Raw genomic sequence first — 26,693 nt, forward strand, 5'->3', positions numbered from 1 at the left:
ATTTGTATTATAAAAAAGTCATCTTTATCATACCTGCTCCTTAGATTGTTCTTCTTTCTCTGAAAAACTAGAAAGTGCAACAACTTCTACATTAAAAAGGTCACTCAATGGAGTATGTTTGTGGGCTTCTGGCTTAGGGACAGAATCCCAAATCTGGAAAAAAGAACACAACATTATAAGTGTTGCAATTGTGTTAACTGTGGAGTAATACAATAAGTAATTAATAACTATTAACTACAATTACCTTCTGGATATCTTCCCTCAAAACAGGTTCTAAGTTTTCAAGGGGGGTCTATACAGAAACAAAAGGATAATTACAACAAATGTTATCCAACTTCTTCATTCTTTAAAAACACATGTTGCACAACATAACTTACCCTTGTTTTATCACGAATAACAAACATCAAAGTTGTTTTATGTGGACTAAATAGTCGCAAAAAAATTATAAAACTTACCAAAATTACCAAAATGCCCCCAAGAGATTTATTGTAAACAAAATTATAAAACTTCTCAACGCTTTATCCGACATCATTTATCCCATCGAGTATGCCAGCCTATAATTATGAGCAACATGATTTATATTTTGTTAATCAAAAACTAATTTAAAAGAAATGGATTAATAATTATAAGAAAAGGTTCAACTTACGTTAATGTGACAACTAATGGAAGTCCTTCTGGAACCGCAACAACAACAATCGTGACCTAAAGATTCATCAAATTAGAAGAAGGGTAAAAAAGGAAACTTAATAAAAATACATGAAGTAAATACTAGTTGCTAAATACATACAACAACAGTGAAAATTTTGATTGCTCCATATGCCACCTTACACCCCGACATTAAAAATGGTGATTTATGATCTTTATGAACCCGTTACATTTATAAAAATAAAAAGTTGCTTTATATACCCTAAAAAAGATTTCAGAAAAAACACAAGGTAATAGAATTTTATAAAAACTTACAATTTTACTCTCGCCAGTCATACTTGATTCATCAATTGAAAGTGAGTGACCAGAAATTAAAACCCCATCAGGTGGAACCTGGTGTATAGAAGAAGGTTAAACAAGGGAAAAAATGGAAATAATTAAAATGTGGTAATAAATAGAAATGAGAAATATATTACCTGGTCCATGATTTTGGTTTTAGATTTGCAAATGATGTTAGGAGACAATCAAAGATCAACACAAACATAACCATATATATAGCAAAAGGTCAAAACTGATAGAACCACTAACAACAGGGATCCCTCATGACCAACACAAGTGCAAACTACATAAATAACAACTCCACAAAATCATCCTCCTACGTCTTTCTTCTGTCCCACCAAATCAAGCAGGAATTCTGCAATTACAACACATCAAATTCCATCATCAATAACCAAAAAAAAAAATAACATTAATTTTTTTAGCATGAATGAACTTACAGATCTTATTGAAGGCCACAATATCACAGCTCTGAACATATTCATTATTTGGCTCTGCAGTAAGCATTTCTTCAATGATTGTATCAACAGACACCAGATCATCCACAATTGCCATCATAATCTGGAGCTTGTTAATACCATATCCAACTGGCACTAACTTTGCTGCATTTTCTCACATATTTTTTAAATTTATCATTTATCCAATTACAGAAATTAAACATGGCATAAGTTGATTTTAAGAGAAAAGAAAAATATTCAACATACATGCACCCCATAGCAAGCCCTCCATTTGAACACTTCTAACAGGTTCCTCAAGCTTTTGCATGTTAGTTTCATCATCCCAAGGCTTCACATCCAACAACACCGAAGACTTCCCAGCTGATTAAGCAATCAAGAACACTGTCAATTTTGCATTTGAAACATAATATTGAAAAGACAAATTTAGCCTTACATTATTTCTTTTTCCCAGACGCTTTCACTATAGCTGCACGTTCTTCAGCAACCTTCTTTTCCTCCTCAGTCTCCTCACCAAAAAGATCCACGTCACTATCCTCATCTTCATCAGCTGCAGCCTGAAATTCATATATTTCGTGTCACATATTTTGCAAAAAAGAATTGAAATTTTATATAAACAAGTTGATAAACATACCTTTGTATTAGCAACAGGAGGAGTTTCAATGGCTTCTTCTGGGAAAGAAGTGGAGCCCTCAACAACAACACCACTGCCTTCAGCAGATACACCACTGAAAAAGGAAATTAATCATCAAATACAAGTAGTTGATAAGGAATAATGGTAATAAAAAGATAAAGGTTTTAAGAACATACGAAATCCTCAAAAGGGCATCGATATGAGTGAAAGCTGCATGGATAGTGAGATCATCCTTTGAAGCTTGATACCTGAGGAAAATTAACATTATTTTAAATCTGCATGATGTAAAGAAGGATTGAATCAATCCCTTTGAAAGAAAAAGTGTTAAGAAACTTACCATGTGATGTAACTGCGAGACAATAGGTATTCATCAAGCTTCTTGAGCCCAACCTCCGAACCAACATAAACCCGCAAAAGATATGAATCGCTTTTGGAATCAGTTTCCATTTGTAAGAGGAGTATGACAGAAGGAAGACAATTGGGAAATTGGTGCGGTGTGTTTTGGGTAAAGGGTTGTTAGACATCAGAAAACTGGAAGAGAAGAAAAGATAAGGGTAAAACCATATTTCGGGTTTTTTCGATTTGGTTTGTGAAGAACACCTGATCCATCACCACCAAAAACCCTAGCACATACTAAGTCGATAGAAAAATGAGAGAATCGGGATTTTAGAAGAAAATAAAAGACCTCCCGCTACCTACTAAGAAAGAGAATCAATCGTTGCATTCCATACTTCATAGTGATAACTCATGGAATTCGAAGAGTTTCATTAAGTCAAACCATGGAACAGAGTTTCATATAGCCAACGTTTTTCTTGTTGGTCATCGCTTTCGTTTTGATTTGAAGATCTCGGTGGGTAAGACATGTCGTAGTTAGGGCTACGATTATGGTTTCGATCTTTCAAGAATCTGATTCCAAAGGAGAGAGAGAGAGAGAGAGAGAGAGAGAGAGAGAGAGAGAAGAACTGCTTAAAGGATTATTTGGGTTTTTTGGGAGAGGATTTCTAGGAGAAGAAGGAGATGATCAGGCGGGGTGTTTAATTTTTTGGGATTTCATTTCCCCCCATCGTAGGCATAGAACGCGCCTTCTAAAAAATATATATATATAAAACGACACAGTTACACGACACTCTCTTTATTATTGGTGCTCTCCGTGTTTTTCTTTTTGGAAACTAAATTTAGGGCGCGCAAAAAATGTGTGCCCTCTATCCTTTAAATTTTAGAAAACTGACATTATTTGTTACCACACGCACAAATGCGTGTCCTCTATCAGCATGTGTCATTGTTTGTGCGTCATTAAAGGGTTGTCTTCTAGTAGTGCTCCCACTTCGACACATGAATATCTAACGGCTGCGTCTTGCCATGGGGCCTCTGGTGCTCTGCTTTGACCTTCCTGCAAGTCAAGCATCTCTCAACATACTAGGGTACATCCCGCTTCACGTAGGGCCACCAATAATCAGGACAAAGATCTCTGTAGATCTTCGTCGCCCCGATATGGATGGAAAATATGGACTTTTGGGCCTTATCCATCAGAATTTGTCGTACTCTGCCTAGTACGACACCTAGACCCTCCCATGCAGGGTCAACATCCCACGACTATCATAGTCAAACGAGGCCACCTGGCCTATGATCGACTCACACTTTCAGCGCTCCTATTTCATACCCTCAAGTTGCACCTCTCGGATCCGCTCCAAAAGCGGAGTCACCAGTGTCATCCTCAAAAAAATGTCTTTGATTAGGGCTTAATTATGGATAAGCGCATCGGCCATAATTTTAGCCTTCCCTGGGTGGTAGAGGATCTCACAGTCATAATCATTCACCACATCTAGCCACCGACGCTGCCTCATGTTCAGGTTAGGCTAATCCGTAAGGTACCTCAAACTCTCGTGGTCTGTTTAAATGGTACATCGGACCCCATAGAGGTAGTGCCTCCAAATCTTGAGGGAGAAAACAACCACCCCAACTCCAGATCGTGCGTCAGGTAGTTCGCCTCATGTAACGCCCGTAGATCCGGGCTAGTCAATTTAGAGATAATAGGGGTCGAAAATGACTTTTTGACAAAGTATTATTTAGAATAAATAATTTGAACCATGTTTTAGTATATGTCACAAGGTGTCCGTACATATAAAGAACGCTAAAATCCGAGTTATAACGAAGAACTTATGACTCGTCGAAGTTTCGCGACGGAACCGGCACGACACCGGGATGCGTAAAAAGTGAATTTACGATAGAGCGCAATTTAGCCTTAGTGATCTAAACGAAAGTCGTAGAATATGTTAAACCGAGAAAATCCATAAAAAGAACGCCCAAATCTGACTTCGTATGAAGAAGTTATGATTTTTCTAAGATTCGGCTTAGCAGTGTACAGCCCGAAACTCGAATTTTAGTTCGAGCGGTTTTTAACTTATGCGACCTAAATGAGAGTTGAAGATCTCATTAATAGGAACTCAACGGTAAAAAGACAAACGAAAACGGAGTCCGTATGAAGGAGTTACGTATTCTTCGCGGTCATTTAACAGTCTACGGAGGTCGTATGTGAAAGTTGTAGATATTATTTTTACCTACGCGTGGATATAAAGAACATCAAAAACGGAGGTCGTATGTGAAAGTTACTGATTTTAGAAGTCGGAAGTGTGCTATGCGAAAATGGGTGATGTGGCACAATCTTGGCCATTGCTTTCTCCCCAAGTCTTGCCACTAGATGGTGACATGTGGCACCAAGTTCAGCCATTTTCACCCTATAAATACCACCTCTCCCACCCTCATTTTCTTGACATCTTTCCCATTCTTTCTTCTCTTTACTCTCTCTCTAGAACCTCTCTCTAGCCCCGAAATCCCCCGAAAAGCCTAGGGAACCTCCCTAGCACGAGGCGGAAGCCCCGGAGTGCTCGGTGGCTACGAGAAGAAGAGCTTTTCAGCTCATAAACTCTGCTCCAAGCAAAGCCTGGTTTTCTATAAAACTCGTTGTAAGTGAGCTACGCCTACGCTATTTTTAATATAGTTTTTATTTAATTATATTAACGTTATTAAGAACATATAATAAATACTTGGGCTATTATTATGGGTTATATAAGTATTTTTTTAACGCTTATATAATAGTAATAATAGCTAGACTATTAATTAGTCTCGGCGAATAATAGACTAAAATCTATTGGTGATAATACTAGGTTTCGTCGAAGGAAATTATTTTAAAGTAAACGAAGTGCTGTCCGAGTACCGAGTCACCACCTTCTTAGGTGAGTTCATGGTCCCTTTCATCTTACACATAGATATGAAGTATTTATTATATAATTTACGTGTTGTGAGTGCATAGTCCCTTTCATCTTACACATATATATGAAGTATTTTAATATAAATTACGTGCTATGTGTACATATTGTCTGAATACTTGCTGTCTATGCTGAGTGAAAGATTTTTATACATGTTTTAAATGATTTAAACTGTATACGTATTTTATGTCTACAAAACGTGTTGGGAAAAACATGGGTAGATGAAATAGTTGTTTTGTGATAACACAATAGGAGACATCAGTGTTGTCAGTGATCCAGTCATCTAGTGGAGTATAGATGACGACTATGGACGATACTAGACGGTCCAGTGGAACGATAGTAGTTTCGTAACATGTAGGTATTTTTGAACTAGGTGCTCATTAGGTATTTTTGAACTGAGTGTGTTCACTACGTATCTTTGAACTGAGTGTGTTCACTAGGTATTTTGAACTAAGTGTGTTCACTAGTTACTTTTGAACTAAGTGTTTACCAGATGTTTTGGACTACGTGTTCACCAGATATATTCTATAAGCCTTGGTAATGATGGACTTCGTGTCGATTCCTTAGGATGATCCTTAGGACTAAATAAACGAGGAATAGCTGATTCTTAGGGTAGATCCTTAAGACTAAAGAAGATAATGGGGATGGGTAATTGGGTTGATTGATTGATTGTTTAAACATAATAATTATATTATTGTGGGTTGAAAACCCTATGTACTCACCAGGTTTCCCAGTCTGACCCACTAAGTTTATTTATATCACAGGTGTTGATACGAAGTCACTTTACACTAAGAGATTTAAAGAGATGTAGATCACTAGTGTAAATAAATGTAAGTTCTGTTTATGCTTATGTTCCTGTATTGACGATGACATCCCAAACGTTTTAAAATGAATAAAGTACGTTTCTTCGAAAATGTGTTAATAACGTATTTATCATGTTTTTCTGTGAACAAATTCCGCAACATTTTTATAAAAAGAAGAACTCTGATTTTTATAAAGCATAAACAAAAATCGGTCTTTTCTGGCCGTGAAAATGGGGATGTCACTGTTGGTATCAGAGCATTAGTTTAAGAGAACTAGGAATATGGGATTTATTTCTAAACTTAAACTTAGAATGCTAAGCGATGATTGTGAGGTGTGAGCACTAGCTTAATTTAGGAATGATGCCTAAATTACTTTTATGTGCTAAATGATTTGTTATGCTATAGTTTGATCAGATCTATGGTCTGTTGCCGACCGGATCTGGAAACCTTATGTGTTTAGGATTCTAAATGTACGAATACGATATTAGAACTAGCATATAAACGTTTCGGAGTGATAAGGATGATTTAAACGTCAATCCTATGTAAGGGTCTAGATTCACCTTATTCGGTGTATAGATCAAGATGGCAAGGACCCGTAGCGGAAACGTGAATGCAAATGAGAATAGGAACCAACCCCCAGTGGTTCTGCAAATACCTGTTGTAGAAGAAGTTGCACCTGAGCCAGTCACCATGGCTGGAGTTCAAGCCATGATTCGGGTTATGCTAGCTGAACAAAGGGAAGAAATGAGGCGGATGTTGAATAGGGACGAACCTACTATGCCCACTGAGCAACCCGAGCTGATTCCCGAGCAATCGGAGGAAGGGAACTACAGCCGCCAAGTGAGTCAAGTGGGGACTCAAGGTGATCAAAGGGATAGCCCGGAGAGGAGAAACGACAAGGATGGGCGAATGTACAAGAATTTCTTGGGTGCGAAACCACCAAGTCTCTCACGAAGCCCAAAGCCTGTTGAGATTATGGATTGGATCTCCGAGATGGAGATGGTGTTTGAGAGCTGTGACTGTAGCGAGAAACAGAAGACCGTCTTCGCTGTAAGACAACTGAAAACTGGAGTTTTGAGCTGGTGGAAGCTATTGGCAGATACGATGCCATGAGGAGAAGCCTTAAGGATGTCATGGGAAGAGTTCTTGGAACAGTTGAAAATGCAGTACTGCTCAGAGATAGATCTGATAGACCTAAACAACGAGTTTCAGAACCTGAAGAAAGGGAAGATGAGTGTTGATGAGTATGCCACAGCATTCACCGAGAGGATGTAGCTATTCCCCTACTTGGTGCCTACTGAACTCTCCAAGATTGATAGGTTTGCTAAAGGATTACCCACTGACTTTGGCCCAATGGTCAAAATGGCAACTACCTTGAAAACATCTGTTAGGGCAGCTAAGAATGTAGAGGCCCAGATAAGGGAAAAGGTTCTAGAAAAAGATAAGGCAGGAGAGAAGCGGAAGTTTGAAGGATCTTCAAGGTCCAACAAGGAGAGAAAATTCTCGAAGCCTGGAGGAGGAGGTGAAGCAAGATGGTGTGATAAATGCAAGAAGAAACACTTTGGAAAATGTGGCGAAGAGGTGACATGTTTCAAGTGTGGAAAGTCTGGGCGTTACGCCAATGAGTGTACATCCAACAAGAGGTTGTGTTATGATTGTAAAGAAGGGGGAATCTTTCAAGGAATTGCCTAAAGAAAAATAAAGTAGCAAGACCAGAAACACCACCGAGGCCAAGGGCATTCCACATGATCCTCGACGAAGCAGAAAACAATGCGAGGAACCAAGGATGAGGAATTCATACCCGAAGATCAAGCTATGAGGTAGCCAAAAAGATAGAACCATATGATGTAGCCTATTAGAGGCATAGTCTAGGGTGAACTTGAACACCTATGTAATAGTTTCAAGAAATAATAAAATCTTCGTTTTGTTATCTGGGGTGTTAAACTGTTATGTGATTTTCTTGAATGGTGACTTGGAAAACTGCGAGACAATACTTGGGATGAGTATGAGTAGGTGTGAAAGGTAGTAGATGCATATACTACCGGAAGCACAGGACTCACGCTTGGATCAGGGAAAGTCACAAGGTTACCAAGAAGCTAGTAATTGATTTCGTTTTATTCAAGTATGTTGTTACCATTGTTTCGGTAATGACTAAGAAAATTGTTGTTATCCCGACCCTAGTGGTCATATCACATTGAGTCCGACTACGATGAGTAGGTTACGTGGTTCAGAGAACCAAGTTTGATGTAGCATCCGACTTAAACCAAACGATTAAAATCAAAGCGATCAATAGAAGTATCGCGCTCGTTGTTAAAAAAAGTTGGTAGCTAGAAATGCTACATGTTAAAATGTGATTATATCACATTAGACCATGAAGGAAGGCATATTTCATTCCGGAATTTGACTCTAAGAGACCTGAGTCTAAGCGTTGTTACGTACGATAATAGGTCATTAGAATATGACACCTCGATCAATTGTAGCAATCAAATTAACTTTTCCTAAGAAGAAGAAGGTGTCTCTGATAAAGAATGAGCTTGTGACACGAAAGTCATGACTGAAAGTCTAACGAGTAGGTGCAAGACCAAGCACCGCCTGCAATCAAGGAGTCCAAGAGTTAGATACCTGTTCGAAGCAACATAGAAGTTACAGTTACTACCTAGGATGAAGAGATAATGTATGGAGTCATTATACTGCCCTGTTTCGTTGATGATTCCGGGATGTAATCATCCTAAGGGGGAGATAATTGTAACGCCCGTAGATCCGGGCTAGTCAATTTAGAGATAATAGGGGTCGAAAATGACTTTTTGACAAAATATTATTTAGAATAAATAATTTTAACCAAGTTTTAGTATATGTCACAAGGTGTCTGTACATATAAAGAACGCCGAAATCCGAGTTATAACGAAGAAGTTATGACTCGTCGAAGTTTCGCGACGGAACCGGCACGACACCGGGAAGCGTAAAAAGTGAATTTACGATAGAGCGAGATTTAGCCTTAGTGATCTAAACGAAAGTCGTAGAATATGTTAAACCGAGAAAATCCATAAAAAGAACGCCCAAATCTGACTTCGTATGAAGAAGTTATGATTTTTCTAAGATTCGGCTTAACAGTATACAACCTGAAACTCGAATTTTAGTTCGAGCGGTTTTTAACTTATGTGACCTAAATGAGAGTTGAACATCTCATTAATAGGAACTCAACGGTAAAAAGACAGACGAAAACGGAGTCCGTATAAAGGAGTTACGAATTCTTCGCGGTCATTTAACAGTCTAAACGTCTCGTACTGTTAAATTTAAGATCGGTCGAGAATTAGCTGACAGACTCAAAATTAAAGTTGTAGATATTATTTTTACCTACGCGTGGATATAAAGAACATCAAAAACGGAGGTCGTATGTGAAAGTTACGGATTTTAGAAGTCGGAAGTGTGCCATGCGAAAATGGGTGATGTGGCACAATCTTGGCCATTGCTTTCTCCCCAAGTCTTGCCACTAGATGGTGACATGTGGCACCAAGTTCAGCCATTTTCACCCTATAAATACCACCTCTCCCACCCTCATTTTCTTCACACCTTTCCCATTCTTTCTTCTCTATACTCTCTCTCTAGAACCTCTCTCTAGCCCCAAAATCCCCCGAAAAGCCTAGGGAACCTCCCTAGCACGAGGCGGAAGCCCCGGAGTGCTCGACGGCTCTGAGAAGAAGAGCTTTTCGGCTCGGAAATGCTGCTCCAAGCAAAGCCTGGTTTTCTATAAAACTCGCTGTAAGTGGGCTACGCCTACGCTATTTTTAATATATTTTTTATTTAGTTATATTAACGTTATTAAGAACATATAATAAATACTTGGGCTATTATTATGGGTTATATAAGTATTTTTTAACGCTTATATAATAGTAATAATAGCTAGACTATTAATTAGTCTTGGCGAATAATAGACTAAAATCTATTGGTGATAATACTAGGTTTCGTCGAAGGAAATTATTTTAAAGTAAACGAAGCGCTGTCCGAGTACCGAGTCACCACCTTCTCAGGTGAGTGCATGGTCCCTTTCATCTTACACATAGATATGAAGTATTTATTATATAATTTACGTGTTGTGAGTGCATAGTCCCTTTCATCTTACACATAGATATGAAATATTTTAATATAAATTACGTGCTATGTGTACATATTGTCTGAATACTTGCTGTCTATGCCGAGTGAAAGATTTTTATACATGTTTTAAATGATTTAAACTATATACGTATTTTATATCTACAAAACGTTTTGGGAAAAACATGGGTAGATGAAATAGTTGTTTTGTGATAACACGATGGGAGACATCAGTGTTGTCAGTGATCCAGTCATCTAGTGGAGTATAGATGACGACTATGGACGATACTAGACGGTCCAGTGGAACGATAGTAGTTTCGTAACATGTAGGTATTTTTGAACTAGGTGCTCATTAGGTATTTTTGAACTGAGTGTGTTCACTACGTATCTTTGAACTGAGTGTGTTCACTAGGTATTTTGAACTAAGTGTGTTCGCTAGTTACTTTTGAACTAAGTGTTTACCAGATGTTTCGGAGTATGTGTTCACCAGATATATTCTATAAGCCTTGGTAATGATGGACTTCATGTCGATTCCTTAGGATGATCCTTAGGACTAAATAAACAAGGAATAGCTGATTCTTAGGGTAGATCCTTAAGACTAAAGAAGATAATGGGGATGGGTAATTGGGTTGATTGATTGATTGTTTAAACATAATAATTATATTATTGTGGGTTGAAAACCCTATGTACTCACCAGGTTTCCCAGTCTGACCCACTAAGTTTATTTATATCACAGGTGTTGATACGAAGTCACTTTACACTGAGAGATTTAAAGAGATGTAGATCACTAGTGTAAATAAATGTAAGTTCTGTTTATGCTTATGTTCCTGTATTGACGATGACATCCCAAACGTTTTAAAATGAATAAAGTATGTTTCTTCGGAAATGTTTTAATAACGTATTTATCATGTTTTTCTGGGAACAAATTCCACAACATTTTTATTAAAAGAAGAACTCTGATTTTTATAAAGCATAAACAAAAATCGGTCTTTTCTGGCCGTGAAAATAGGGATGTCACACCTCGTGTGGCTTCAGCTGCCCCTAGGCGTAGGCGATGACATGTCCCCTCTGTATCACTATTGCGCCCAAGCCCGAAATGGATGCATCGTAGTACACTAAAAAAATTCTCCATGCCCTCTAGCAGGGCTAAGATAGGTGCCTCGCACAATCTCTGTCTCAACATCTCGAACGTGGCCTGTTGCTCAGGCCCCCAGTTGAATACAACGACCTTCTTCGTCATCCGGGTCAAGGGCATTGCTATCTTTTAGAATTCGTGTATGAATCTCCAGTAATAGCATGCTAAACCAAGGAAACTCCGAATCGCAGATGGAGACGTCGAAACCTACCATCTCATCACGGCCACCACTTTGTCCGAGTCAACCAAAATTTCATTCTGGTTGACAAGGTGCCCTAGAAACCGCACCTCGCACAACCAGAACTCACACTTGGAGAACTTAACGTACAAGCTCTCCCTCCACAAGTTATCCAACACCTTACTTAAGTGCTCATCGTGATGCTCCTATGTCTTGGAGTAAACCAAGATGTCATCGATGAAGACTATCACAGACTGATCCATCATCGGTCTACATACACGATTCACGAGGTCCATGAACGCGGCAGGAGCATTGGTGTAATGCCCGTAGATTCGGGTTAGTCAATTTAGAGACAACAAGCATCAAAAATGAGTTATTGATGGAATATTATTTATAAGGATTAATCTTAACCAAGTGGTGTTATATGTTACAAGGGTTCTGTACATATAAAGAACGCCGAAATCCGAGTTATAACGAAGAAGTTATGGTCCATCGAAGTTTTACGGCAAAACCAGCACGTCACCGGGAGACGTAAATAGTGAATTTACAATAGAGGACTTTTTGGCATTAGTGATCTAAACAAAAGTTGTAGTATACATTAAACCGAGAGCGTGCATAAAAAGAACACCGAAATCTGACTTTGTATGAGGAAGTTATGAATTTTCTAAGATTTGTCATAGAAGTGCACAACCCGAAACTCGAATTTTAGATCGAGCGGTTTTTGGCCTATGCGACCTAAATGAGATTTGAAGATCTCACTAATATGAAGTCAACGGTAAAAAGACAGACGAAAACGGAGTCCGTATGAAAGAGCTACGAATTTTTCGCGGTCATTTAACGGTATAATCTCCTCCTATTGTTAAATTTAAGATCGGTCGAGAATTTGCTGGCGGAGTCAAAATGAAAGTTATAGATCTTAGTTTTACCTATGAGTGGATATAAAGAACGTCAAAAACGGAGCTCGTATGCGAAATTTACGGATTTTAGAAGTCGAAAGTGTATTGTGTGAAAATGGGTGACATGGCACAATCTTGGCGATTTCTTTCTCCCCAAGTCTTGCCACTAGATGGTGACATGTGACACCAAGTTCAGCCATATTTCACCTTATAAACAGAACCTCTCATACCCTCATTTTCTTCACACATTTTCCATTCTTTCATCTCTCTACACTCTCTCTAAACCTCCCAAAACTACCCTAGCGCTAGAAGAAAACCCCGGAGCGCTCGACGGCTCCGAGAATAAGAGCTTCGACTCGGAAGTTCTGCCCATGCAGAGCCCGACTTCTAGCCAAACCCCCTCGTAGGTACGATACGCCTACGTTATTTTATATATAGTTTTTATTTAAATATAGTAATGTTATTAGGACCTTATAATAAATATTTGAGCTATTATTATGAGTTACATAAGTGTCGTTATAATATCTTTTTAACCACTCGTGGTACGGGGAATCTGGTTTGGAGGGCCGCTTGGGTTGCTGGATTTCAGACATGCTATATGCCAAAATGATCCTGCCCTCCGGTGTTCCATGTCTAGCCCATGTCTATACATAGTGGGTGAAAAGTGTTATGTTAACACTTATATAATAGTAATAATAGTTAGACTATTAATTAGTCTCGTCGAGCATTAGACTAAACTCTAGTGGTAATGATACTAGGTTCTGTCAAAGGAGTTGTTTTAAGTAAATGAAGTGCCGTCCGAGTACCGAGTCACCACCTTATCATGTGAGTGCATTGTCCTTTTCATGAACATTTAATTAAAGTATTAAATATATGTTAAAGAGTTAAATATTTGTTAAAGAGTTCATGTGTGAGTGCATAGTCCCTTTCATGAACAAGATTTTAATTCAAGTATTAGTTAATGTATTAAGTATCTGTTAAGGAGTTTATATGTGAGTGCATAGTCCCTTTCATGAACATGATTTTAATACAAGTATTAGTTATATGTTTATGTGTGAGTTAATTGATGTTGCCTGAAATACGTGTTAAAGAACATACATGATTATATATGATGATTTAGGATAAAGAGTAAACCTAAATTAATTATGAGGAATATTAGGTAGTATTTTCTTACGAGTACGAGTGAGTTATACTCAGAGAATAGAACTTTAGTATATGTCATTGATTTAGATCATGGATTAGACATAGTCATTGTCCCTAGTCTAAGAGTATGGATTGGACAAAGTCAACTGTCATTAATCTGGGAGTATAGATTAAGAGATAGTTAGTTGTCCTTAGTCTAAGTGTATGGATTAAGACATAGTTAGTAGTCCTTAGTACGAGAGTATGGATAGGACATAGTTATTCGTCGTTAATCCGGGAGAATGGATTTACACAAAGACACTTGTCCCTAATCTAAGAGTATGGAATGGGAACAATTATTGATCCAAGAGCACGAATTATATCCGAGAGTATGGGTTAAGTAAGAGGTAATATTTAAGATCCGAGAGTATGGATAGTCTCGTTGTAAGGATTAACGGGGTGGGGTAAGAGTTGCTTATATATATATATATATATATATATATATATATATATATATATATGGTGAAATTGTATATTTTATGAGTTCTAAATTATATATATGATATAACATTGTGGGATTGAAATCCTTATGTACTCACCAGGTTTCCCAACCTGACCCACTCAAGCTTATTTGTATCACAGGTGTCGATATGAAGTTACATTATACTGACATATTAAAGAGATGTAGATCACTAGTGTAAATGAATGTAAATTCTGTTTATGCTTATGTTTTTGTATTGACGATCACATCCGAAATGTTTTAAAATGAATAAAAATACATTTCTTCAAAATGATTTGATAACGTATTTATCTTGTTTTACTAGGAACAAATTCCGCAACATTTTCTCTAAAAGATGTACTCCGATTTTTGTAAAGCATAAACAAAATCGGTATTTTCTGGCCATGAAAAATAGGGATGTCACAATTGGTGAGACCGAAGGGCATCACCACGAACATGTGGTAGCCATAGCAAGTTTGGAAAGCAGTCTTTTGTACATCCTCGTCTTTGACCCTCATCTGATGGTAGCCTGAACATAAATATGTCTTGGAAAACCAAGTTTCCCTTATAGCTGGTCGAAGAGATCATCAATCCTTGGGAGTGGGTAACGGTTCTTTAGCGTTACCTTATTCAGCTCCTGGTAGTCTATACACATCTAATACGACCCATCCTTCTTCTTCACATACAAGATCGGGGATCTCTAAGGGGAACTGCTCAGCCTAATGAATCCCTTGTCTAACAGCTCCTGCAACTGTGTAGACAACTCCTGCATCTCGGGAGGAGCCAACCAATATAGTGTCTTGGCTATCGGAGTTGTACCAGGGACTAGGTCGATTCTGAACTCCACCTGTTGCTCCAGAGGTATCCCAGGCAGCTCCTCTGGAAATACGTCCAAGTACTCTCGCACTACTGGTACACCACTCACAGTCACCTTAACCGCCTCCTGGGTATTCATAACGTAGGCAACATACCCTATGCAACCCTACTTAAGGTAGCGCCTAGTCCTCGCTGTCGAACACATGGCTAGTCCACACTGTGGCCTCTCACCCTGAATCACCAACTCTCCCCCACTTGGGGTCCTGACACGTACCAACTATTGCGCACAGTCGATCACCGCCCCGTTAGGTCTCAACCAATCCATGCTGATGAAAATCTTGCTCCCATGCAACGAAATGGGAACCAAATCCACTAGGTAGTGCTCGTCATACAACCACAAAACGCAATCTATGAAAACCTCTGATGCATGGATAGATCGATCGTCAGCAATCTCGACCTCTAAAGGGAAATCCAACATGCCTGAAGACTCAGAAAACCTCTTGCTAAGAGCAAGAGAGACAAATGATCAGGTAGCCCCCGAGTCAAATAACACTTGTATTGGGATGTCGTTCACATGGAACAATCCTTAAAAAAACACATGACATGGCACATAAATATCATAACTGACATGTAATAATAGTTAGGGAGAACAAAAACATACCCGTCACTACAACTGGTGTGGCACATGCCTCCTTGGTGGTCAATTGGAATGCTCGGCTCCTCACCACTAGAGTATCTATCATGCCCTGTCAATCATCCGTGATCCGTAGGGTCGCTAGAGTTGGTGCCACTACCGGCGCTCCTGATGTCATTCGAGGGTAATTGGTCTTTTATGGCCCTGATGATTGTAATGGAAGTAAATCAGGCATGATGTTTGGAGGGTGGGGGTAGAGGCAGTATAATCCCTGCCAAAGTTTCCGAGCTTACCACACTTATAGCAGCTCGATCCCCCTAATATACACACTCCCTCATGCACCTTGCCGCATTTCCCACAATGGCCCCGACGTTGCTGGCCCTTCGACTTAGAGTTGGATCCCTTAGGTTTCTTCCCCGAAACCTCAGTAACCTACCTGGCCTCCGCCTTTCTCTTCTGGAGGTGCTCAATGTCAATCTTCCTCTTCCACGCCCTCGCAATCATGTCCTCCAGATTCAGGAATGCCAAGTAGCTGACATGTTTCCAGATGTCAGCCCTCAACATGTCGTGATACATGGTCTTCCTCATATCCTCATCCCCTGTATACTAAATCACCAGTAAGGCCCTCTCCCGGAACTTGATGGTAATCTACGCCATCGACTCAGTCATCTGCCTCATATCCAGAAACTCCCTGGCCAGCCACTACAGCTCCACAGTCAGATCAAACTCAGCCCTAAATCTGGTCGCAAAGTATGACTAGGTCATAGCATCAATGGTCAGGGCTCCTAACGAATCATTGACCGCCTCCCACCAATCTCAAGCTCGGTCTCTCAAACAACCCGCATCACACTGGACCTTCAACCCTTAGGGTAGAAGCTTGTCAACTGAACAAAATCCATGTCTTCAATCCACCTCCAGGCCACAATGGGGTCCTTCACCCCATGAAAGTCTAGCGCACCACATACCTGGAAGTCCTTGAAGGAGAGTGTGCGTGTCCCTATCTGGCCAGATGCCATGTCGCTCCTGAATGCCCTAAGGCGATCCTCCATCAGCATGATGATCCTTGTCTTGATCGACCCGAAAATCACTACGGTCGCCTCAAGGATGCCTCTAGTAATCTCTGACGCTATGAACTCACGTAGTCTGTCATCAACCATCTCAGAACCAACACCCGAACCCAAATTTGAACCTGATCCAGACCCTCAACCTCCTGCTCCAAAATGTGTCACCACCATTCTGAAACAAAACACATAATCGTCATGATCATACATAATCTCGAGAGGTATTACACACTCTACAACCTCCCTGGTTCTATCTCAACCCTCCTTGACTCGAGTACGGATCCTCTACTTTCAATATAACGGGTCCATACTACCTTCCACATCTACCCATACTTTCCACAAGTATTGCCTTGACTTCACCAAGTCCCTTCTATTACTACTGCTCGCAACACTAATCTCATCACAGGGTTACCCTAGGGTAACTCTCAAACCTACTCTCCGCCATCAACTGCGTAAGAAATCCTTGCTACCTTTACCTAACTAGATCGTGAATACCATTACATATCACTAAGACCAGATAATTCTTCAAATGAGAGATCCTACCCTACAACGGTTGGACTCAAACAAGAGCTGCGAAATTGGGCTAGACCTAACCTTTTAAAATTATTTAGTGTCACACCCCCAAACCAGAATGGTAGAAACGTTCGAGGGCGGATGACGTCATAGTACAGTATCATAGCAATTAAATAATAGAGATCAAAGCATTACAAACATTGTAAAGATAATTAAATATTTACATTATATTTGAATCATTGTTTGACTCCAAAAGCATACAACAAAATATAAGACGCGGTAATACTAGGCTCCGTCTTCACCAAAACCTGTGTGGGTACCTGTCTACTGATTCTTGATAATACAAGTGGTTTTAAAAAGAGTGTCAACATTTAATTTGGCGAGTTCATAAGCATTTGTAAGAAAATCTGTTGTTTTTCCTTTTAAAATGTATGAGTGAGATGTCAGAAAATCCGATATTTTCTATTGTATGTAAACTAGTCTTTGTTTCTTGAAAGTAGTAGTGTGTTCTTCCAAAAAATCCACTATTTATTTTGTATGTAATGTAGTCTTAATGTTCCAAGACCATAGTATACAAATAATTTTCCATACTTAAAATAGTAATGTGTGATTTTATACTTATATAAAATCATTGGAAGGTGTGTTCCCAAAAATTAATATTTTGTAGTTGTAACTTTGTACAACCTAGTAATTGTATGTTCCCAGAAATATAAATTGTGTTATACTCGGAAATAATGTTCTTTAATTGTATCTGGGTAGAACCATGTAAATGTATGTTTCCAGGAATGTAAATGGTATTGTACTCGAAAAATAATGTTCTGCAGTCTTATCAATAAATAAACTAGTGAATGTATGTTTGTATTTATAAACCAAATGTATTGTTAATACCCAATTGTGAGTTATTATAACCATAATTCATGATTGATGGCCTGTTACGACGTTCTTCAGGTGTGTCATCCCCATTTTTTCACAGCCATAAAATACCGATTTGTTTATGCTTTATTTTGAAAATCAGAGTAACATTTTAAAGAAAAGTTTAGCGGAATTTGTTCCCAGAAAACATGATAAATATGTTATCAAGCATTTATGAAGAAATGTATTTTATTCATTTTTAAAACATTGGGATGTCATCGTCAATACATAAACATAAGTATAAACAGAACTTACATTCATTATCACTAGTGATTTACATCTCCTTAATCTCTCAGTGTAATGTAACTTAATATCGACACCTATGATACAAATAAACTGAGTGGTTCGGGTTGGGAAACCTGGTGAATATATCGGGTTTTCAACCCATAATAATATAATTATTATGTTTAATCATCAAACGATTGGCCCAATTACCCATCCCCAATATATTTTTTATTCTTAAGGGTCTACCCTAAGCATCATTTATCCTACAATCATTCAATCTGAAGTCCATTCCTTCTAGGGTTTATATGACAAGCACTAGTTCCATAATTGTCAATGCTCATTCGTAAAGCACTAATTCTGTAGTTGCTAAAGTTCATTCATCGGGTACTAAATCCATAGCTACCAATGTTTATCTAATAGGTACTAAGTGATGGGTTTTGGTCATAAGACATCCTATGTGCTCATACAAACCCTAATGCTTGGATCTAGGTTTCTCTATTGTACATGCTTTGAATCCAAGACAATAAACCCTAATACTAGCATGCAAGCAATCATATTAACATAAGAATGAGTTTATAATGTTACCTTGATTGTTATGTAGCAATAACAATCCCAATCCCACCTTGAATTGACTTTGGAAGGCTTAGAGTCACAAGTGTCACTCCTCTAATGGCTTACAAACACCAAGAGCAAATGGAGAAGGTATAAAGAGAGAGGAGAGAGGTTAGAATTCGTCCTTAAGACTTCTTGGGAAGGGATACACGAAATCATGTGCCAACGGGGGTTTATATAGGTGTACAGATAGGGTTTCAGTCATTATCCTTATCTAGTTGCTTGCCCACCAAGTAACCATAAGATAAGTCTTAGAAACCCTTATCCTAGCCGAATTCTAAGGCATTATCTCTTTAAATTCGTTCACCCTATATATAAGATAATCCTTACCTTATTTTGTAACTATCACATAATTACAAATCAGCCCCTCTAGTTTAATTAATTACACTTGATCACAAAATTAATTCCTAATTAATTATTGACCAATATTAATTAAACAAATATGATTTCTCCTTTAATATATTATTCTTATAACATATTAATAAAGCATATTATCCTCTCTCTCTATATATTTCTCCAATCAAGTTGCTTTGGTGAAGGCAACCCAAAAGGACCATCCACCATCGGGTCAAGTACATACCAAAATAGTTATGGACTTAGACACTAATCCAACACTAAGTCCATAGCTACAAAAATTTATCTAACAAGTACTAAGTCTATAACTACCAGTATTTATCAAATATGCACTAAGTCCATATATGTTGATGTTATTTATCAGGCACTAAGTCTATAGCTGCTAATGTTCACTCATATCATCTTTCATCTCTCATCACTCATCTACCCATTTTTACCCAACATATTCGTAGATATAAAATACATATACATTTCAAATTATTTAAAACATGTATAAAATCATTTATCCAAAATAGATAGCAAGTATACAGGTTATATGCACACATAACACGTAATTTATATAAAATACTTCATATCTATGTGTAAGATGAAAGTAACAATGCACTCACAACACGTAATTTATATTAATACGTAATATCTATGTGTAAGATGAAAGTAACAATGCACTCACAACACGTAATTTATATTAAATACTTAATATCTATGTGTAAGATGAAAGTAACTATGCACTCATTTGTTAAAGTGATGATTCTAAACTCGGACAACGCTTCGCTTCTTAACGATTCTATTTTCCTTCAACAAAACCTAGCATTATTATCGCTAAGTTTTATTCTAATCTTTATTGTGACTAATTACTAGTCTAGATTCATCATTAACTCAAAGTCTACATCATGATCTATCAAGTAAGGAACAACCAGGTAGGATCATATTGGAGGTAGGGTCCATTTGGTATACGAATTATACTGTTTAGAAATCCACCTTAAACACCTCACTAATCACAGCCTAGACATCATCCCCGCAAGTAGATCAATCAGTATAACGACTTTAAATCACCGATAAATTTTATTTATAGGTTCATAATAATGATATTATAAGCTATATTTAAAGTAGGGTAGCATAACTTACTTAGCTAGGAGCCGAGCTCTGCAGGGGTAGAATTTTGTCACTGAATCTTTCTAAGATAGATTCTTGCAGTGCTTCAGCGCTTACCTTACTATACTAAAACTACAAAAAGAGAAGTTGAATCACGAGGTACCGAAATGCTCGGAGGATAATAAGAGAAAGACTCTTGAATCAAGAGAATGGAGCAAGAAATATGAGAGCCTAGAGGCTCTTATTTATAGTAATTGAATTTTGAAAAACCACCATCTATATTTACTTAAATAACTAAACACCCCTTTATAATACTATTTTAAATAGATTTAATGATATTTGTACTAAACTAATGTCGAAAGTACTTAACATTTGTCTTATAATGACCGCATCGCCGATACCTTTCTAATGATATATATATATATATATATATATATATATATATATATATATATATATATATATATATATATATATATATATATATATATATATATATATATATGTAGACGTATATATGATTTACGCTTTATTTTAATACGTAATTGTGCTATTAAAAACTATAAATTGTTCATACGAACTCCATTTTTTATGTTCTTTATATCCACACATTGGTATTTACGAGTACTAAAACATTCATTTAGATGCCGTCAGCTAATTCTCATTCTATCTCAGATTTACAAATCTGTATCGAATTTATTGTGCTCGAATAGTAGGGATCAAGTTTCGTCCATATCTTTAAAATAAGAGCTCTATTCTCGACATTCCTTATATCCACGCGTTGGTATTTATGAGTACTACAACTTTGATTTAGACTCCATCGACTAATTCTCATTCTATCTCGAATTCCCAAATCTATATCGAATTTGTCGGACTTGAAGAGTAAGGACTAAGTTTCGTCCATATCTTTCGCATATGAGCTCTATTTTCATCTATCTTTTTATCGTTGAACTCCTATTAATGAGATCTTAAATTCTCTTTTAGACTACTTTGATTAAAAATCGACCGATCTAAAATTCGAATTTGGAGTTGTGCACTGCTATGTTAAATCTTAGAAAAATGATAACTTCCTCATATGAAGTCAGATTTGGACGTTATTTTTATGCACACTCTCGATTTAACATATACTACGCCTTTCGTTTAGATCACTAAGGCTAGAAAGTATTATATCGTAAATTCACTTTTTACAATTCCCAGTGTCGTACCGGTTTTGCCGTAAAACTTCGACGGGTCATAACTTCTTTGTTATATAACTCAGATTTCAGTGTTCTTTAAATGTACGGAACCCTTGTGACGTATACTATAACTTGGTCAAGATTATTTGTTTTAAATACTATTATATCAAAAAAAGAAGTTATTTTTTATGCTTATTGTCTCTAAATTGACTAACCCGAATCTGCGGGTGTTACGTCAGGTGTCGGAAAGGTAAGACATTTGTCACCCCCAAACCTGTCGGTCTAATTGTAGCTAACAATTTAGGTACGGGATTGTCACTCCCATACAAAAGTGTCACATTCTTCCTCCAAGAGACTTTGGTTATAATATAAGACTTTTGTTGGTACTTAGTTAAGAACTTGAAGAAAATGTCTCACAAAGCTATATCAACGGTTTACGTATAGTGTAGTGAAATCCTTTTTCCTTATAATGTTTGTATGTAATACATTGTCATAGTGTTTACGTAGTATCAAAATAATAATTCTTTTAAATAATTATTTTTTGTATCCCTAACTGGGTCAAATAGCATGTATGTTCCATAAACTATACCTATTATAGTTTATAAAAAATGTTTCGTTGAAATAGCAAGCCCTTTGTATACTATTACCAAAATTTCCATGATAATACAAATGAAATGAAATAATTATGTATTTTTGTTTATTTAGTTATACCATTTTGCTCAACATGTTATAAAAAGGGTTAAAGTTTTATTGTAATCCAATATGTATCCATATGTATATTTATATTTTATATAAAATATAAATGTAACAGTTTGTATTTTAACACAATTTTTCTTGTGTTTCACTTGTATCCCATCCGCCTAAAAACATGGAAATTCATAAAAACTTTAGGGGTATGAACTCACATCGGATGTGTTCTTGGTTGGATAATGGTGTGAGTGGAGATGTTCTTCGCATTAGAACATGTGAATATAGTTGTATCTTAATTTATTTTAACACATGATATAGTGTATAAATTAAATACTATTAAAAAAGTGTTATTTAAAATTAAATGATATAAGTAAACTTACCAATTAATTCCTAAGAATTAATTTTGAAGAATGTCTCCTGGGAAAAATGTTGAAGATGTTCTTGGGATTGTTTGAAGATGTACTGAGATGTTTGAAGAATTGAAGTTTGTCTTATAAATTTTGAGGGTTTTGATGGGATTTTAAGGACATAAATGAGAGAAATGGGGAGGGTTTTTGGTTATGTATTTATATATTGGAATAATTTGATGTGAGACTTACCTTGAAATGTGTAATTTATCATTTAGATTAGTGTGCCACTGCCTAAAGTTGATGTTCTCGGCTTATCCTCCAAACTGAGAACTAGGATTTCGGCCAAAAAGGTCTAACCGACAACCAAGGGTTCTCGGTCTATAGGTCTTCATTCAAAGGGGTGTTCTCGGTCTCATGGTTTTTAGTCCAAGTGGCGTTCTCTGCTAAGAGGGTTTTCGGTGGCAAGGGTTTCTCGGTTGTGAATTTTCTCGGTGGCAAAGCTTTTTGATTTCTGAAAACCGAACACTTTAAAAGCAATATAATTTTTCCTTATTTAATTTAAAATATATTAATTATTTGACTCATATTTATACTTTACGCTTTATAAATAAATAAATTGACCTTCAACATAACGTGTTTGACTTTTATTGGCTTGCTTTGACTTTTATTAACACGCAATAATTGGTTGTTACATTTTCCCCTCATTAGAGGGGATTTCATCCCGAAATTATTTCTAAAGTGTTTACTCATGAACTAGGGAAAAGATGTGGGTACTTTTGTTTCATCTGGTCTTCTCGTTCCCAAGTGAATTCAGGTCCCCGCTTGGCATTCCAGCGAACCTTCACTATTGGTATTCCAATTTGTTTCGTTCTCTTGATTTCCCTGTCCATGATTTCCACATGTTCTTCTACAAAGTGTAGGCTCTCGTTTATCTCGATTTCATCGAGTGTGATTATAAGAGTCTCATCAAACATACATTGCTTTAGATATGACACATGAAATGTGGGGTGTATGTTATTGAGTTCCTACGGTAGTTGAAGTTAGTAAGCCATCAGACGAATTCTAGCAAGAATCTCAAATGGTCCAATATACCTTGGATTTATCTTTCCACGTTTTCCAAAACGTATCATTCTTTCCAGGGTGAGACCTTTAACAGGACATGGTCACCAACCTGAAATTCCAAAGGTTTTTGTCGGTTATTGAAATAACTCCTTTTTCAGTCTCTAGATGCTTTCAACCGTTCCCGAATCTGAACAATATTTTCTGTAGTTTCTCGTTTGATCTCGGGGCCAGTAAAAGTGCTATCAGGAACTTGTCGCTTTGCTAATTGATTGTCACCCACTTCATCCCAATACAAATGGGATCTGCACTTGCATCCATAGAGGGCTTCAAATGGAGCAACTTTGATGCTAGAGTGATGGTTGTTATTGCACGAGAATATGACGAGTGGTAAGTGGCTATCCCAAGCTTTACCAAATTCTATCATACAAGCCATTAACATGTCTTCTAAAGTTTGAATTGTTCTCTCGCTTTTCCCATTATTTTGGGGATGGTAGGTTGTACTCATGTCGAGTTTGGTTCCCAAGGACTTCTGTAGTGATTACCAAAATCATGAAGTAAATTACTATCTCTTTCATAGATAATGGATATTGGCATACCATGCAATCTTATGATCTCTTTAATGTATGTCGTGGTCAGCTTCTCCATCTTGCCGATGTCCTTTATTGGAAGGAAATGCGCGGATTTTGTTAACCAATCGACGATTACCTAAATGATGTCAAGACCACCCATTGTCTTGGGCAAGTTGGTTATGAAATCTATGGCTATCCGCTCCCACTTCCATTCGGGTCTCTTTGGTTGTTGTAATAAACCTGAAGGCTTTAGATATTCTACCTTGACCTTGGCGCAAGTCAGGCACTTGCGTACATAGGTAGCGACTTCTGCTTTCATGTTTGGCCACCAATAAAGTTTCTTGAGGTCTAGGTACATGTTATCTGAACCGGGATGAACATAGTACCTAGTCTTGTGAACTTCATCCATGATAATATCTCTGAATCCACCGAATCTCAGTACCCAGGTTCGATCCAAGAGGTAGCAAGCTCCGTCATCCTTTACTTTAAGGTTCTTATCCATTCCTCTTAAGGATTCATCTGTCACATTCTCGGTTTTCAAGGCTTCTAACTGAGCCTCCTTGATCTGTGTGGACATGTGTGAATGGATAGTCATGGTTAATGACTTTACTCTACGGATCGAGTACTGTTTTTGACTAAGGGCATCTGCAAATACATTGTCTTTGCCTGGATGATAGAGAATCTGGCATTCATAAAGTAGTTCTAGCCATCATCATTGCCTCATGTTGAGTTATTTTTTATCGAAGATGTGCTGGAGACTTTTATGATCCATGAAAATTGTGCACTTCGTACCATAAAGATAGTGTCTCCAGATCTTCAGGGAAAATACTACTACTCCCAGTTCGAGGTCGTGTGTGGTACAGTTGACCTCATGGTTCTTAAGCTGTCTTGAGGCATATGAGATGACCTTTCCTTGTTTCATAAGAACACAGCCTAGCCCTTGCTTGGCTGCATCACAATAAACTAAATAATATTTCGTCCCTATTGGGAGGGACAAGATCGGTGGCTGCATATGGCTTGCTTTAATGTTTAGAAAGAAGTTTCTTTTTTATACTCCCAGTTAAAAGTCACACCCTTCTGAGTCAGGGTGGTCAGTGGCTTCGCGATCTTGGAGAAGTTTTGAATGAACCTCTTGTAATAGCCAGTGAGGCCTAAGAATTGATAAATTTTGTTTGGTGTTCTTAGATTCACCCAATTTTCGATTGCTTTAATTTTGGAGGGATCCCCATGTATCTCTTCCTCGCTAACCATATGACTTAGGAAGTCCACCTTCTGAATCCAAAATTCACATTTTGAGTACTTCGGATACAATTTCTCTGCCATTAATATCTCCAGAACTTTTCGTAAGTGTTGACTATGCTCTTCCTTACTTCGTGAGTAGACTAGTATGTCATCAATGAATACTATCATGAATTTATTTAAGTAAGGTCGACACACTCGGTTAATCAGGTCCATGAACACTGCAAATGCGTTAGTCAATCTGAAGGGCATCACTACTAACTCATAGTGACCATAGGGAGTTCTGAATGTAGTCTTTGGAATGTCTTCCTCCTGGACTCGTAGTTAATGGTATCCGGATATCAGGTCGATATTTGAAAAGTAGCTCGCTCCTTGAAGTTGGTCGAACAGATCGTCTATTCTAGGTACAGGATAGCGATTTTATATGGTGAGTTTATTTGGTTCCTGGTAATCTATGCACATGCGGAATGATCCATCCTTCTTCTTCACGAACAAGACTGGTGTTCCCCAAGGTGATAAACTTGGTCTGATGAACCCTTTGCTAAGTAGTTCATTTATTTGGCTGGACAATTCCTATATTTTTGTCGGTGCTAAATGATTTAGGGATTTAGCTACAGGGGTAGCTCCAGGAATTAAGATGATTCTGAACTCGACTTGGCGTTCGGCTGGGACTCCTGGGAGATCTTCGGGAAATATATCGGGAAAGTTACAGACTTCACAAATATCCTTGATGTCTTTCACTTCTTTTTTCTTATCCACCACGTAAGCTAAGAAGGCGTAGTATTCTTTGCAAAGATACTTTTAAGCTTTGATGCAAGAAATGATTTGAAGATTTGTGTTGGGTTTGTCGCCATGAATGACGAGGGTTTCGTGATTAGGAAGATTTAGGCGAATGGTTTTTTTCGTAACATAGGATATCGGCACGGTGAGGACTTAACTTATCCATGCCAATGATGACGTCGAAACTTTTTTTGTGACCCGCGTCAGGTCAATTTGGAATGAGTAGTTGTTTAGACTGAGGGTACATCCTATGCATATATTGTTAGTGTTCTCTGCTTTACCATTTTCCAATTCTATGGTGAATATGTCTTTTAGTGATTGAGGATTTTGGTTAAGTTAGTGTTTAAATTTATGGCTCACGAAACTTTTCTCCGCACCACTATCAAAAAGTATGCATTCATATGAATTGTTGAGGAGGAACGTACCCGTAACCACCGTAGGATCATTCACAACCTCCTCATGCCCCATCGTTAAAACTCTTCCCACTCCTTCGACATTCCTCGCATTTGGGCAATCACTTTTGAAATACCCTACTTCACCACATATGTAGC

At 37.7% G+C, this 26,693-nt stretch overlaps 1 pseudogene; it reads right to left on the minus strand.

Annotated features, from left to right (window-relative positions):
- Positions 1 to 1,368: 1,368 nt before the first annotated feature.
- On the minus strand, positions 1,369 to 2,517 carry LOC145004786 (elongation factor 1-delta 1-like; annotated as a pseudogene).
- Between the last annotated feature and the right edge of the window lie 24,176 nt (positions 2,518 to 26,693).

This window comes from Lactuca saligna, chromosome 1, assembly GCF_052625555.1.
Source record: "Lactuca saligna cultivar CGN05327 chromosome 1, ASM5262555v1, whole genome shotgun sequence".
NCBI classification, from domain to species: Eukaryota; Viridiplantae; Streptophyta; class Magnoliopsida; order Asterales; family Asteraceae; genus Lactuca; species Lactuca saligna.